The sequence below is a fragment of the Rhinopithecus bieti genome, unplaced genomic scaffold, assembly GCF_001698545.2.
Source record: "Rhinopithecus bieti isolate Rb0 unplaced genomic scaffold, ASM169854v2 scaffold_34818, whole genome shotgun sequence".
Lineage (NCBI taxonomy): Eukaryota > Metazoa > Chordata > Mammalia > Primates > Cercopithecidae > Rhinopithecus > Rhinopithecus bieti.
In genome coordinates, this window is record NW_016815484.1 from 629,950 (window position 1) to 647,716 (window position 17,767).

The window sequence follows — 17,767 nt, forward strand, 5'->3', positions numbered from 1 at the left end:
ATTTTTTCCATAGTCAAGCCTCCAGACAAACACCTTAACTGTAACGTATGAACAGCTGAACAGAGGACCTGCTTCAGCCATGCCTGGACTCCTGAACTCCTGATTTGTGGAAACTGAGATAACAAATGTATATTACTTTAAGCTGGTAAGGTTGTGGTAATTTGTTATGCAACAATGCCTAATACAGTAGGCATCTTAAATGTTTGCTGAACTTACTTTAATCAGGAAAATATAATATTTAAAAGGAATATCTTCTAAAGTTTTTGCCAATTTAATGAATGTAGACATCTTAAAGAATTGCCATCTTCCTTTGGATCTTCTAGCCATGCAATCGACTTCACACACTTCTAACTTTTCATAAATACCAGCTTCTGATTGTCTGGAAACAAGAAGTGAGATTCTCTCCAGCCATCATTTGGCATTCTTGGGAGATAGAATGGATAAAAATTGATGTTGAAATAAGACCACCATCATTTTTCAGTCTGCTCACCATGTACAGAGCTCAGGATGATTAGAAAATGTAAAACACATGTGAGTGGCTCAAACCCCTTTAGTTAAATCACATTTACATAGATCAGTTTTCCCAAGAGACATAAGTTAGCTGAACTTAAGCAATTAAAAAAAAAAAAAAACTAAAACCTTTTGCTAAAGCCAAAAACCATGGATGAGTTAAACCATATCAGATGGAATGGTTTGTTTTGAGAAGTGTTTGGTGTGTTGCCTATATACATGCATGCTTTTTTAAAAGGCAGATAGAAAAGCAGAACTTTCAAGACCTTTAGCTGCCGAGGTGGAAAGCCGGTATTACTTCCACCACAGCAGTTGATATCATCGGTCTCACCAGCAGGTCACGGATTTGTTGCTTGCTTTCTATGACTTTCTTGAACCATCACAGGGACCATGGCAGATAGAGGGATGGTGAACAGGGCTTTAAACAAAACTGGACTCAATCTCGAGCTTGGTATTCCACTAAGAAGAGGTTTTCTGGGCCTTGAAATACCACCTCAGAGGGACCTTCCCTGATATTCTGCCATGTTGAGAACAAGAACAAACTTTTTGGCCCTGGAACCTCTTCCCTCCCAGTGCCAACATGTTCAATTTCATTTGCCCTTGGCTAAATGCAGCTTCCTGTTTCTAAGAAAAGAGGCAGAAAGGGGCTTTTGAAGGCCTCACAGACAGTCTCAGAAGGCTTCATGGGCAGCAAACAACTCTTAGCAAACAATAATTTGATGAGTTAAGTGTAAACGGCTCAGAGACATATGGATTACATTTTTTGGGAAATACACATGGGCTTACAATGTAAAACTGGGTAGTGTGGGGGTGGGGTGGAGAAGGGAATGCTTGGAAAAATGTGGTTTGGGTCTTGCCAATTGCAAAATATTTGAAACAAATAATTTGAGATGTTTTGCCCAACCTACAGCGCGGTTGGATTCGCCCTTTCCATCTATTTACGTGTCATTTTCAGACTCGGCTCACGTACCAATACTGGTTTGGGTCTTGAGTCGATTTTTAAAAATGCAGTTATTTTGAAAGGTCATGCCATGTGATTTCTGTGTAGCCTGTGAGCATAAAGGGTGGAGTGGTGGATGGGAAGAACTGGGCATTTAGAAACCTCTCTGCCTGTAGGCCAAACTGCTGCTCAGCTCTTCTGGTATATTCTACTTGTGGAGGTTCCAAATCCAGACTGTGCTAGTGAGATGCAGCAGCCTCAGTCTCCCCACCTGTAAAATAGGGACAGTAATACTTATCCCAGAACCCATGGCAATTGGGATGCTGTGTGGTATGGAGTTGGGAGTGTGGACCCTGGAGGCATATACCAGTGCATATCCCAGCTCTGCTGCTGGTGTGAGCTTGGGCAAGTTCTTCAGCCTCCCCGGGCTTTTGTTTCTTCATCTGTATAATGAGGAATATGTTAGCATCCACCACATAGGGTTACCTTGAGAATTATATGATTTAACCCAGTGCCCAGCACACAATAAGTATTCAGCAAATGCTAACAGTGGCTCTTGTTGTTTATAATTTCTCTTGTTCTATTAAGTATATGAATATAGTAGAAAATAAGGCAAGCTCACCTCCAGGCTGGGGAGAGGAATAGCCCCTTACCCAAACTGTGAGAGTCTCCTTCAGCTTACCTTCTTTTTCTTATTGTTTCAACTTATAGATTAATTATCTAATTTTGTGACCCAAAAATAAAAGGTAGATTCCTTGGTCTAAAATTAGATTCATCTTTTCCCTATCCTAGGAAGGATCCGTTTCTCCCTTCTATTTTACCACCATCTAGCACCCGGAGACGCTTGGTTCAAGAGGCCAGCTAGCTTGTACTGGAGTGTGAGGGAATTCTGAGGGCTCAGGTGGAAGGAAAGCATGATTCCAGAGTTTCGTTGGGTTAAAGCATTACTTCTCAACCCTTCCTGCACATTAGAATGAATTGAGAAGCATTACAAAAATCATAGAAGTGTTGTGTGTGGGGCTTGGGTATTAGTATATTTTTTAACTCTCCAGCTGCTTCTATTGTGCAGCCAGGACTGAGAACCACCCTGGCTAAGACATTCAGTGGCATTGCAGGTGCTTCCCTTGGTCGTTTCTGACTCGCCCCTTTTAACTCACTGGCCCGTCGGACTCTGATTTCTGCCCTTCATGCAGTGGGTGAGCTTTCCTCTGGGGCTTGCCTTGAGGTCTGCAGGAGCAAGGCCACTTCCTCTCTGAATCCTAGACACAGGCTTTGGGTCAGAACTGCCACCCATGTGGAACCCCCTTCTGCCCCTCTGCTCTGGGGGATCTTGTCTGAATCCATCCCTTCTTTGCCTGCCTTATGCCTTCTAGCTACTATTCTTCTGCCCCTCCTTTCTTGATCAGCACAGTTCTGCTGCTTTCAGTCCTTTTTTCACTAACCATTGACTGCCCTTTGTTCTGTCAAACATAGTTTTGGAGGCTGTGTAGTGAAAGAATAGGGAATTTGAGGTTGGACCTGGGTTTAACTCTCTCCTTGATTGCTGACAAGTTACTTAACCTCTCCTCATTTGTCAGCTAGGAATAATCTGACCTGGGTGAGACTGCTGTGAAGATGAACGAGATAAAGGAGGGATGATGGTGTGGTAGTGGTGGCCTGGTGAGAATGACTAGGAGTGATGGTGATAATGAGAATGATGATAATGGCAATGGCAGTGTTGAGGTGAGATGAGGGTATTGATGTGGTGGTAGTGCTGATTTTGGTGGCAGGTGATGGCTAGAGTGATAGGGGTGGTGGTGATGATGGTGGTGGTAGTTGTAATGGTGACTGTGGTGGTGGTGGTGGTGATAATACTGGTGATAGCAGTAATGATAGTGATGATGGTAATGATGGTGGTAATGATGGTGGTTTGGTGGTGGTGAATATGACAGTCGGGTGGTTGTAGTAATGACTATAATGATTTGGTGGCAGTGGTGGTGATGGTGGCAGTGGTTTAGTGGTAAAAGTTCTGTCAAGAAAGCAGAAGGCTGGAGGAAGCATCAGTGTTCTGATCAGAGGAACCACATGGGAAGCAGAGATAGAAGGTCTTTGCATTTGCTAAGGCCATGGGAGTAACTTGTATCAATTAGCGTTTGATCAGGAAATCAGAGCTACTCTGTATGACATGGAATAAGGGATTAATCATAGGGATTAGACTTACCCATTATGAAAACTAGTAAAAATGTCTAGGCAAGGCTATTGCCTCTGTATCTGGAGTTGAGTTTGACATTTTTTCAGGTCAGCAGGGCTTGCAGATGGGACAGAAAGCTGGATGGAAGCAGGAGAGCAAGAATGAACTGTACCATGTCTCTGACTCCTGCAGTGGTAACACAGTGACCTACAGGAAAAGCCAATGCCTCTCATCACAGGGCTGGACATGCACCTGACTCAGGACTCTGGGCTGGAGGAGACCCAGGGAGTCAGAGATCCTGGAGCCCTGCTCCGTCAAGGTGAGGCAGCAGGTCTGAGATATGTGTGAGCTGCCGCTGCGCCGGGTCCCTAATTAAACCTCCTGAGTGGAATGGCTACTGCTTCCCTTCTGCCTTCCAATCCTCTCACAGATTTCTCTTGTTGCCAGCTTCAATCTGGAACTGTAGAGGAAGGAACTCTGGGAAATGTGGTTCCTGCTTAGTTCTGGTGGCACAGCACAAGTCACTGCTGAGGGGTCCCCATGTGGATTGGAAAAGCTTCAGCACCTGTAGTGGCCTGTGCTGTCTACTCACTCTGGCATTTCAAGCCTGGAGAGGCAAGGAGGACAAGATCTGAGCTGAGGGCCACGCCAGGGAACTGGACAAGAAAGAACTTGGCACTCTCAAGTCAGGGAATAGCCTTGCCATTTCATCTCATCCCTGGATGCTGGAGTACGTTGGTCTCCCCCTCTAACCTCTAACCACTGAAAGGGACCCTCTCTTCTGCCAATCCTTGACTTTGGAATCAGGGGCTGAGTAAGGCTGAAACATTTGGCCTCTTTGGGACCCTGGTATGCCCCTAGTCTCACTTTGGTGTCTCTTCAAGTGGCTGTCTTTCATAGTGTTGACCCTACTCTCTGTTTCTAATATCTGCCTGCTACATTATCCAGCTGGACTTCTCAGGTCTCCCTGGTGACTGACCTCCTTAGACCAGGGGGCTCCCCTAGTGCCTCTAGTGCTGACAAAGTGCCACCTTGTGACAGTTTCTGCCCTCTTCCTGGTTCTCTGGCTTCTGAAGTCTTCATTTATCCACAAATAAAATTGTGATCGATGCTATTCTTACTCTTTCATTTGACAATTTTCCTCATCAGATATGCATTTAGAATTTAACTCTACTGTATTCTTTCCTATTTTGTCAGTCACTGCTGTAACTTACATGGAATCACAGTTGGGTGGCAGGGACTGAAGTAGTTAGTTCTCACTTATTTACTGTGAAATGAGTAGTTTGAGATTCAGTCAGTAGTCAGAATGGTATTCTTCACTTCCTCCTTTTCTTTATTTACTATGCTACCTGGTTTGTGAACATTTTCTCCAGCTGCAAACAATTTACACAAACTGTAAACTCTGTATCCATTATAATCCCTGTAACTATGACTAGAGACTGGAAAATGACCAGTTGTCATTACATTCGGAAAAGCATAGAAAGGATCTCCTTACTTGTGGCCTCACACCTGATGCTTTTCAGATGGTGGATGAGTTATTAGGATGATTTGCACCTCAGTTTTCTTATCTGTGAAGTGGGAAGGTTGCCTTGCATTTCATTCTGTGTTCTTTGATGCCCTGTGGGGTTGCCAGAGGACTCATTGGGAATTTGGGGATGGGGAAGAGCATGTGTCTAGAGGGCCTCATCCCTCATTCAACTAGCAAAAAGCCACTTATTCCGTGTTATATATTTGGTTTCTATGATAGATTGGATTGTTGGTCAGCAATAAAAATTACTCCCTTCCTTCTTCCTCTTGGAGCAAACCATAACTCCCTTGTTCTACTGACTTTGGGCTTGGCTATGTGACTAACTTTGGCCAATGAAATGTGGGAGGATGGGATGTGAATAGAAGCTTTAAATGTACTTGCATTGTTTGGCCTACCTCTCGTACTCTTCTGTTTACTGTGAGAATATGCTGTAGGGAGCCACTGGTCCAAGGAGAAGGGGAGGGGTATAGAACAGACCTAAGTGCAACCTGTAGCCTGAAACAGCCGAGGCCAGCCTAGATCCACTTAGAGTCAACCTGTTGATCTGTTAGTACAAGAACACATGCTGCCATGAGCTGTTGTGTTTTGTTACACAGCTATAGCTGTCTAATACAGCTTACAAATAAGTTTTGTCCATAATCAGATTTTTTGGTTTAAAAAAGTTTGAAAAGCACTGAGTTTGCTGAGTTTTCAGCTTTCCCATCCACTTCTATTGTCCTGTTTTTTCTCTTTGTGTATTTAGGAGAGAGAGGGAGAAAGAAAGGGTTTTGGAAACAATATAGTCTTGTAGAAAGAAAGAAAAGATAATTTTTTCTTTTGAGGAAAGAGGGACTTAGGGAGCTGGGAGGAGAGATAGGCACATTCATAGCTAAAGTATGTTTTGTTTCTTTTTTGAATCCTCAAGTAAACATTTCTCCACTGACATTGTTTTGCACTGTTACATTATTTTGTTCACTTTTGTGTTCCATTTGTACAGCCTCTGAAATTCCAGGAAGAAGGTGAAAGAATAACATTGCACATAGCCCTGGGTTGTGCTGTGTTTACTTCATGATGGACCGTTCACTCAGGCTTAACCTTAAACTGACCTTTCTGATTCCAGACAAGACAGCAAAGCTTTGCTCACAGATTCAAAATCAGGGAACAGAAACAGCTGACTTCCCTGGCCAAGGATGTTTTCCATTCTCATTATTTGTGTCCTTGGTCACAAATGAGATGCTAGGGAGGTAATTTTTAGGAATTCCTGGAGTACTTCACTGCTGATGTGCATGCACAGATACCCTGGGGTCTTATGCAATTGGTATCCAACCCCAAAGTCTGGATATATTCGTTGTAGGATGAAGAGAGGGAGGAAGGAAGGAAGGCTGAGGAAGGTCTTTGGCTATTTTCAAGACCTTTTTTTGCTCCAGCAATTTGCAACATGGTTTTATTTTATGCTTATAAGTTTTGAGATCATCTCAAATATAAATATTAAACCACTGATCAAAGGCCAAGAATAAGAGATATTTAGATACCCTCTATTCCAATGAATAATTAAAGGTTACTATATCATGTGTAAAGGTATTCTCTTCAAGGATGAGCACTTTAGGTCAGATCATGGAAGCCTGGCTTTATTTATCAGAAAGAGTGTCTTTCTGGGGCTGGGAGGCCAACACGAGGCAGGCTGAGCTTTGTGTATGGCAGGAGCTGAGTTTGAGGCTATCTGTGCCATCAGCCTGTGCTCAGGTTGTGTCCCTACACTGATGGCCATCAGAATTTGGGTATCAAGTGATTCACTTGCTTGTACTAGATTGAGCTCCTTTGAGGACAACAGGAGCCATTAATATTTTAGAGCCAGAGGCCAGGCGCGGTGGCTCATGCCTGTAATCCCAGCACTTTGGGAGGCCGAGGCGGGCAGATCACAAGGTCAGGAGATAGAGACCATCCTGGCTAACATGGTGAAACCCCATGTCTACTAAAATACAAAAAATTGGCTGGGTGTGGTGGCGTGCACCTGTAATCCCACCTACTCAGGGGCTGAGGTGGGAGAATCACCTGAACCCGGGAGGCAGAGGTTGCAGTGAGCAGAGATCGCGCCATTGCATTCCATCCTGGGTGACAGAGTGAGATTCCGTCTCAAAATAATAATAATAATAATAATAANAGAATTTGGGTATCAAGTGATTCACTTGCTTGTACTAGATTGAGCTCCTTTGAGGACAACAGGAGCCATTAATATTTTAGAGCCAGAGGCCAGGCGCGGTGGCTCATGCCTGTAATCCCAGCACTTTGGGAGGCCGAGGCGGGCAGATCACAAGGTCAGGAGATAGAGACCATCCTGGCTAACATGGTGAAACCCCATGTCTACTAAAAATACAAAAAATTGGCTGGGTGTGGTGGCGTGCACCTGTAATCCCACCTACTCAGGGGGCTGAGGTGGGAGAATCACCTGAACCCGGGAGGCAGAGGTTGCAGTGAGCAGAGATCGCGCCATTGCATTCCATCCTGGGTGACAGAGTGAGATTCCGTCTCAAAATAATAATAATAATAATAATAATAATAATAATAATAATAATAAAGAACTTAGAATCTGGACTGGTATAAACCTTAATTCAAAGGCCATCTCTGCCCTGTACAAACTGTGTAACCTTGGGCAAATAACCAGTTCTTTGTTTCTTCATCTGTAAAATGGGGATAATTAGTACTTTTCTCATAGGGATGCTGTGAAGAGTCAAAGATATAATGGTTGTAGAGTGCTCAGGACATAGCCTGGAATGTCGTATCTGCTCATATATGTTAGCTATCACCATCATTGCTGCTGCTGCTGTTTTTATTAATCTAGTCCTGGTAATTTATATCAGGGAAAAAAGCCAAAAAAGTTATATGCATAAAAATGTGTATTGCATCCTGTCTATAGCAGTGAGAAATTAGAAACGATCTAAGTGTCTCATTCATTCAGCCAATTTAACAAATATTTTTTGAAGTCCTATTGTGTGCCAGGCACTGTATCTCACTGTTTGGGGTACATCACTGAATAAGAGAGACAAAGATCCCTGCTTTTGTGATGGAGAATGGGTAGCTAAACTATGGGGCAATAATTCAATGGAGTGTTATACAGCTATTAAAGCAGTAGCAGTGAAGACATGGGAAGTTGTTTGTTGTGTCATGTAAAATCAAAAAGCAGAAGAGGAAAACATAGATGCCTTAAAATATATATGTGGGTGGACAGAGACTAGAATGGAGCATTTGAAAATGCAAGTGGTTGTTAGAGTGATGGAATCATGTTTTTTGTTTTTCAGTAATGTTTGAAATGGTTTTACAACATTATGGAAGAAAATTATATATATGTGTATATATATATATGCATATGCATAAATAATTGAAAAAAATGAACTGGCCCTAAGAGAAGTTTCTTATGGTTTAGGAATCAAAGTAAGGCTTATAGGCAAAAGAGGAAATTGCCTAGGTAGCAAGGAAGGAAAAATTGCCATTTCAAACCAAAAATGACTGTTGCAGTTCCACTGTGCACTGGAAGCATGAAATTCATGCCAAGGATGTTAGTTCTTTGTTAAGGAAAACCTATTAAGCAGATGAGTAAAAGAGGCCCTGAAGCCTCTGGAAAGAGGAGAGTTCAGACTTAAACGTCTTTGTATAATAAAGCACAGAAGATTTCCATTTTCCCTCAGCAATTTGGGGATGGAAGGGAGAAACAGAGATTCAGAGGCTGGAGAACTGGAAGAAGATGAGAAGGGAAAGAGCCAGCTAAAGAGGTTGGAAGAGATGAGGCCACAATAGCAACTTGAAGAACACTGATAACTAATACTCAATTTTAAGAGATTTCCTGTCCCAGGAGACCATATGTCCCCCTGCCTCTTGCCTTCCCTCAGGACTCTCCAGGAGGACACTGTACTCCCGTGGGATAGGGGCTGATATGGTTTGGATGTCCCCACCCTTATTGAATATAATCCCTAATGTTGGAGGTGGGGCCTGATGGAAGGTGTTGGGATCATGGGGGTGGATCCCTCATGAATGGCTTGGGCGATCCCCTTGGTGATAAGTGAGCTCTGGCTCTGAATTCACAGAAGATCTGGCCATTTAGTAGTGTGTGGCACCTGCCCCCACCCATCTCTGTCTTGCTCTTGGTTTCACCATGTGATGTGCAAGCTCCCATTTTGCCTTCTGCCATAAGTGAAAGCTCCCTGAGGCCTCCCTAGAAGCTAAGCGGATGCCGGCACCATGCTTCTTGTACAGCTTGCAGCACTGTGAGCCTGAAACTTTTCTTTATAAATTACTGACTCTCAGGTATTTAAAACAATGCAAGAATGACCTAATACACGGGCTTGGGCCATTTTGTTTGGTTATTAAAAGAAGGCTGGTGTCATAGAATATTCAGGGTTCACCTACAGAGGGGGATCCGAGAGGTCAGAAGCTACCTGTTCCAAATTGACCACTTTTGGGGTCTGAAATGGCTGCATTGCCACCATTAGCAATATGATCTTTTGCAAATAGACAATCTAGGAGCCCTGATTTTTTAGGTGCAGCAAGGTCTGGGAGAAGTCTTGCTCTTCCATGAAGACCTTAAGGAGAATGATTTTGATGGATCATTGATCTGTTGAGGGAGGAGGCTGGGCAGGTTTTGATTAATGGGTGGAGAAGGGAACAGTGAGCACACAGGAGAGTGATGCTGGGGCTTGGAGACTGGGAGGCGGTGGGCAGGTGGTGGGAGGAAGCCTTCTGCAGCCTGAAGTCTTTTAGGACAACTGGGGGGTATTCTCTAGACTCTGAATCCTGCTCCCAGGAGACCCTGTGGCTGTGCCCCTTTTGGGAATGGTACTTAACTTAAAGGCCTCTAGAATAGTAAGCTTGTGTGGCCTTGGAGAACCAAGGTGGGGGTGGGGAGGAGCTGTCTGACCCAGGTGCAGGCTACATTTAAAAATACTAATAAAATAAAGTAAAACAAAATGCTTTTTATTATCACCTTATACCAACGGTCAGTGATAAACTACCCCTCCCTGCTGGGGCAGATGGTTTGGGCTGTCCCCATCCCCTAGTCTGGCCAGGCTGTGAGATGGCAAACAGCCCAAGTAGGGGATCCAGAAGGAGCACGTGCAGGAAGAAAACCCAGATTCCTCACACTGGTAAGTAAGAGGCTTCTCAGGACTGAACTTGAAAAACATGAGCCCCACCAAGGGCGGGACAAGAAAATCCTCAGAAGACGGCTGAGCAGAGGTTAAGCAAATATTGGTGCCAAGCTGGTGGCAGCTTGGTAAGCAGACGGCTCCCATCCTTGGCAAATGCTCAGCATTAGTGTCTTTTCAGAGAAAAGACTTAATCTGAGCTGTGGTGGGGAGAGAGGGCTAACTCCTCTTTTGTGAAAGATCACAGCCCCAGCAAGATCTTGAGACAATGTTCTAAAAACACGTGGCTGTCCTGCAACCCTGGGGGCACTTCGCAGGCTATGGGAAGGGAGGCAACCCAGATCCCTTCTAAATCCTAGTGTTTAGATGGGACTGAGGCCACTAAAGTTTAGACCAGCAGCATCAGCATCACATGGGAACTTGTTAGAAATGCAAATTCTCAGATCCTACCCCAGACCTACTGAATCAGAAACTCGGGCTGGGGCCGGCAATCTGTGTTTTCATTAGCCTTCCTGATGACTCTGATGCCCATAAAAGTTTGAGAGCCAAATCCAGAGTGAACTCTGGGATTTGGTTCCCTCTGAAAGGTGGCAGCGTGAACTCCCTCTGCTCTCCTCCTTTCCAGGCACCCGGGGCTTGCGGGTCTGCAAAGCGCTATGATGGTGCTGTCACTGCAAAAGACACAGGCTGGCTGGGCGTGGTATGTCGTGCCTGTAATCCCAGCACTTTGGGAGGTTAGGGCGGGAGGACTGCCTGAGCCCAGGAGCTTGAGACTGGCGTGGGCAACATGGCAAGAGCCTCTCTCTACAAAAAATAAAAATAAATAAAAAATGCCAGATGTGGTGGTGCACACCTGTACTTCCAGCTACTGGAGAGGCTGAGGGGAGATGATTGCTTGAGTCCAGGAGGTCGAGGCTGCAGTGAGTTGTGATGGCACCATCGCACTCCAGCCTGGGCGACAGAGTAAGACCCGGCTTTTTTTTTTTTTTTTTAATTTCTAGAGAAGTCTGTGAATAACATTAGTTAATTACTGGGTCTGCAGCCTGCATTGTGAAATATTCTTAGGAAAGACAATTCAATAACCTTGCTCCTCTCATTCTTCTTATGTTTGGGAAATTTAATCCAATTATTTAAGCCAATCCTTAATGTGTGGGCAAGTTCTCCAACTGTCTAACCTAAATCCCTTTTACTGTATGTGCAACTCTAGAGGGAAATCTGTCCTAGACATGATAACTTTCATCACAGAGTTTTTGATCCCAAAGTTCATAGAAAGAATGGGAAATAGGAGGGAAAGGGCTGCCCAGAATTAACATCCCATTAGCTGGGCCCAGGCAGCCCTGTGTTTAGTAGACACTTCTGGTCACCTGGTAAGGTCCTGGGACTGTGTCATTGCACTCTTTTTTGGCTGTGTAGTGAGGCAGAAAGTACTTCATTTTTAAGAGGCTGGATTAAAACTTGGCTCTCCCGTGTATGAGCTCTGTGACACTGGGCAAGTTCTTTATCTACTCTAAGTTTGCTCATCTCAAAATTGGGGTAAACTCCACAGAGGGTTGTACCAAATGTTGAAGGTGAGGGTGTGATGTCATTGTTCCTTAAAACCAGAAGGCAGGGGCATGTGCTACAGAGGATGCTAGAGAGGTGGGCAGGAGCCAGATGTTGAGGGGCATCATATACCTCCCTTTACAAAACCGTCAGCCACAGTTATTTTGTATTTTGAACAGTTTGAATTTTACTCTAAGAACGTCCACATGTAGAGTCACCCAAATGCTTCACAGAGTAGGGAGATATTAGGTTGGTGCAGTAGTAATTGCAGTTTCTGCAAAGGAAATCTACTTTCAATTGCAAAAACCTTGGCCGGGCGTGGTGGCTCACGCCTATAATCCCAGCACTTTGGGAGCCCGAGGCGGGCGGATCACAAGGTCAGGAGATCGAGACCATCCTGGCTAACATGGTGAAACCCTGTCTGTACTAAAAATACAAAAAAATTAGCCGGGCATGGTGGTGGGTGCCTGTAGTCTCAACTACTTGGGAGGCTGAGGCAGGAGAATGGCATAAACCTGGGAGGCAAAGCTTGTAGTGAGCCAAGATTGCGCCACTGGACTCCAGCCTGGATGACAGAGCGAGACTCTGTCTCAAAACAAACAAAAAAACCTCAATTACTTTTGCACCAACCTGATACTTCTGTAGGTTTCAACTCCTGGCATGAGGGGGTTGGTCAGCACAGTCACATCCCTCGGGCTTTTCCAGAGTCTTCCATGGCAATAGCTCCATACTTGCAAACTCATCACCACCTGCTGAAGGCCAAGGAACAATGTGGTGAGTAAACGCAGCTCATGCTCTATGCTGAGGGTGGGTATAAAGAGTGGAAACTCGTGACCAGGAGGGTTATGTTTGAGAGTAAACCATCAGGCAGAAGGCAGATGTGAGTAATCTCAGGTCACTGAGTTCAAGACAGTTGGGAGAGCCCATTTCTTGGCCACATATTCATTTGTCACTTCCCACTGACTGCCTGCCATGCGTCAGACATTTGTTAAGAAGACAGGGGAGGTCCTGCCCTCAGCTTGCTCACAGTCCAAGACAGCTCCAGGCTAGAGCTGGAAAATGCCTGTGCTTCTGTCTGCAAGAATGATCTGAGGAAAGTTTTTGGCCTTATGGAGTGTGCCCCCCAACCCCCTCCAAAGTTGTTCACATCTTAATTCCTAGAACTTCTGATTACGTTACTTGTCATGGCAAAAGGAGTTTTGCAGATGGATTAAGTTAGGGACCTTGAGATGGGTTGTTCATGCTGGATTATCTGCGAGGACCCCATGAATCACAAGGGTTCTGAAAAGTGGAAAAGGAGGCAGAAGACAGTGGGAGGAAGATGGGACTATGGACAAAGAGTGATGCCTGCAAGGTTCAACCTGCTGTAACTGCCTCTGGAGATAGAGGGAGGGGGCCAAGAGGAAGGAATGCAGGTGGCCTCTAGGAGTTGAAAAGGCAAGGAAATGGATTCTCTACTAGAGCCTCCAGCAAGGAACGCCCCCCCTGCTGACCCCTTGATTCTAGCCCAACAGGAACCTTGTCAGACTTCTAACCTACAGAATTGAGAGATAATACATTTGTGTTGGTTTAAGTCACTAAATTCGTGAATTTGTTGTAATTGCCCCAGGAAACTAGTAAATGAAGCTCTGGACCTGTAGTCAGACCAAGACTAGCCATTTGTCTCCAACTCCAAGAAGTGTCCTGCTATCTCTGTACCTGAGGTCCTGGGTTGGGATGTGGGGACTGACTTCTTTGAGAGACTGGCTGCACTGAATCTCAGAAGGTCCTAGGTTGGATGTAGCAGGAAGTTCAGATTCAGGGGCAGGAGTGCTCATAGGCACTTGCAGGGATGCTCTCAGGATGCCACAGAATCCCAAGTGTCAATATGGTGGGCGGATGAAGAGATACAGCCTTGGCAAAGCTTGCCAGATCCGACTAAGTAACAACTCAGGCAGAAGAGGAGCCTCTTGTTTGGACTTGGCCTAAATATTGTATCTTTCTTGGGTTTTGGATATCCCTTGCTGTCATAGAGACAACACAGGATTCTCTTCCAGCCAGATCACTTACAGATTGTGCAACATTGGGCAAATTACTTAACTTCTCCAAACCCTAGTTTCCTCGTTTATAAATACGCACTTTGCTATGTTATTATGAGGAAGGTTGTTACAAAGTCTAAATAAAGCTGTGTAAAGCACCTGGCACATAATGGGACAATGACTCTTTCTGAAGAAGGATAGTTGTAGGATTCTCTCCAGCTTAGTGGATGGTTGTAGAACCAAGTGTGAGTACCTTTCTGCTGGATAGTCAGAATCATGGTTAGTCAGAGATTTGGGGCTGCTGGGAGTGTAGCCAAGCAGGCAATCCACCCCCCTGGCACCCTTTGAAATAAGATATACAGCTGGTCTTTTCAGCCAGGTTTTAGGGAAGGGCCATGTGACAGGAAACTGCATAGCCGAAGGCATTACTGGGTCTGGGTTCTTTGGGCGTTGATGGTGGCTCTAGCAGGGAAGACAATGAGAGCAGCTTGGTGAGTCTCGGAAAACACACCTATTCCCCCAGCCAGTGACTCTGCAGGAGAACAGGTATCTTCAGCTTCCTGCAGTCCCCTGGAAGGGCACTGCCTGGGCCTCCCCGGGCCTGATCTGTTTTCCTGACATTTTAGCATCCTTCTATAGCCAACGTACTCCGACAGGTCTGAGAAGAGGCAGAGGTCCTGAGGTCCAACTCTGACCCTAGGCTGCTCTTTTATACCTACCACCCCAGAGTGAGCGCAGTGTGGCAGGAGCCCGCTCTGAAGTTAAATGAAAGCCACCTGGGAAGGCAGCCCTGAACCTTCCCTGGCTTCTACTTCTTCCCACTTTCCTCCCCAAGCCTGTAGCCTCAGGCTGCTCAAAATTCCCTTGCTCTAGACCCTCACTCAGCAGACCCCTTCCTGGATATGTTTCTGAATAAGCAAGAGTTTACAATAGAATTTTGACATCCCAGAAGACTGTACTTTTCAGATCTTTCTGACCCCTCCAATACTTGAGAATAAAGAATAAGAGAATGTATGCATGAGTTCTTGTTTCCTCCTAATTCACATTTCCACTGAGTTGAATGCTTCTGTGTTTACCCTCATTTTGCTCATTAACTACAGTTCACTACCTTTCCAACTTCCCCTGCAGTTTTATCCCTCATTTGATGGCTATTTTTTTACACAGAAACAAATTTTAAAAGATCATTTGTCAGGCCAGTCATGGTGGTTCATGCCTGTGATCCCAGCATTTTGGGAGGCCAAGGTGGGCAGATCACTTGAGGCCAGGAGTTTGAGACCAGCCTGGCAAACATGGTGAAACCCTGTGTCTACTAAAAATACAAAAATCAGCTGGGCATTATGGTGCGTGCCTGTAATCCCAGCTACTTGGGAGGCTTGAGGCACGAGAATCACTTGAACCTGGGAGGTAGAGGTTGCAGTGAGCTGAAATCGCACCACTGTACTCTAGCCTGGGCAAGACTCTGTCTCAAAGACAACAACAACAACAACAACAACAACAACAAATAATTTGTCAGAGCTACTTTGTACACATCTTCGGCAAGTAGAGAACAATGGAACCTGGTACCTTACCAAAATTACAAATTGCTACATTCCCTAGACCTTTGGAATTACTTCAGAATGAGAGTTTGCCATGAAATAAAACTGGGATTGCTGAGCACTGAGGGCCTATTGCTCCTGTCTACCCCACCGAAACACCTTCTTCTCCACTAGCCACTGCTGGGTGCTAGGAAAGCAATCTGATTGTGCTAATCCAGGCGAATCCGCCTTGGGATGTTTGTGCATTCATCAGGATGAATTTAAATTTGGTAAAGCATCAAATGTGAATGAGGTTTGTTTTTTTAAATTAACTTTTTTATTTGGGGAGTTCTTTTATTCTACATTTGTGTCCTTTGTGCACTCTTCAGACTGTGAATTTTAAAAGAAGGACTACAATGATCATTAGGGAAAGAATACCTACTGTATACTAGAATAAACATGAAAGAAAGTTATTTGATTGTAAACCCAAAGCATTCAAAGTTTTATGAATTAATAAATTAACACTTATGAGTAATAAAGGATGTTTTAGTTATGTTAATTTCTAAGAAGATAGAGGGCAACTTTTTTTGTACTAATGAATGTGCTAGGTGCTAGAGAATACAACAATGAATTAAACAGATATCAATTATTTCTCTTTAAATCGCTAAGTCTTCCACCTTTCTCACCGTTATGACAAATAATCATGCAGCTCAATGATGCTTATGTAGAGTCTTGAGCTGGTATCAGATGAACTTTGCTTTAAATCAGTGTTCTAAACTAGGGTAATTTTGCAACCCAGGGGACATTTGGCAATGTCTGGAGAACCAACTAGATGCTACTGGCACCTAGTGTGTAGGAAATAAGAATTCTGTGAAAAAAGAATCCCCCAACAAAGAACTTCCTGCACCAAAATGTAAATAGTTCTGAGGTTTAGAAAGCTTTCTCTAAACAATAGATTCTCCACTTTTGAGAGCTTATGTACAATGGGAAATGTTACTGACGTGAGTGTGCTGAGCTTGGACCCGGAGTGGAGGCAGGAAGATCTGAGACCCTTCCCTCTGACGTGTGTGTAGATATACCACCAAGTTCTTTATACTGCCCTGTCATTACAGATGGTGTTCATGGTCGTTTCCTGTAACTTTCAAAAGAGTGAAAACAGAAATCAATTCTGATTCTGCTATTGACTAGCTGTGTGATCTCAGGTAGGTCACTTACACTCTCTGGACCTCAGCTTCCTCATATAAAGTGCAAAGTTTGCAATATATGATCTGTAAGGTATTGTGTAGCATTCTCATTCTGTACCCACAGAAGTATTTGCAACACTCAAAGGCTGTCCTTCCTGTCCTCTAGGTGTTTATAATCCAAGTCTCTTGGTCTGCCAATCCTTTTCAAATCAGATTGGCCTTTCCTCTTTCTACTACCATTACTTGATCAGTTTCTAGGCTCATTTTTATTGTAAAAAAATAAAATCGAATTCCTAAGGTTCCGGAGTTTCAAATAACTCTTGGTAAATTAGAGCCCAATAAATATTTCATAGTTAAACCCAAAATAGCAACCTGGCTCCTCCCTAGTATTAAAGAGATTGAAAAAGTCTCCACGGTGGGAAGAGAATATCCCAGCAATTGAAGACATCTGTGGATATGGCAGTTTTACCCTCCTGGCTATATCAAAGAAACAGACTCCTAAAGTGTATTCAAGGGTACCCTGCCAATATCAGCACTTCGTCCAGATAAATTGCAAGGCCTGGAGTCGGAAGTAAAGTTTGCTTTTTGAAAAGGAGAGGCTGTACGTTCCCGGTCCTATGTGTAAATAAGCACTTGAATAAATCAGGACTCAATAATAAGCAGTGTCTAAATGAGTTTAATAACTGTCTCTGACTTGAATCCAAGTGTCAGGACTGGAAAAAGTTGGTTGAAACTGGTCCCTTCTGTGAAAGATAAAATGGGGGAAATAGAAATGTCCTTCTGAGAAGTTAAAAGCCTTCTTGTTTACAACTGGCCGGTGGAGACATTAATAAAGGCAGAGCTCCAAAATACCAACACATTACTAATCTTGAACACAGAAGTTTGTTCTTTTACTGTAGATTTGTTAATGGTTGGTTAGCTCTGGCACTTGAATAGCGGTCAAAGGTGGACAGAGAAGTACTGAGGCATGAAGCAGAGGCAAGAAGGAGAGGAGAGGAGACTTTGAAAGGTACTGGATTGGGCCTGTTCCTACTGGCCTTTGCCCATCCAGAACCCATTCTCCTGCCCATCAAATTGTTTTGGGCAGGCTTCTCCCAGTCTGACCCATTCTGGAGAACTCTAAGAGAAAGCTGGCACTTGGAAACCCCAGTTTTATGAATGTCTCAGTTACAGATTTCTGGTCTTAATTACCGGGTTGGAGAAATGATGTGTGTTTTCTAAGATTAGCTTTTACACCAGCTACTGTA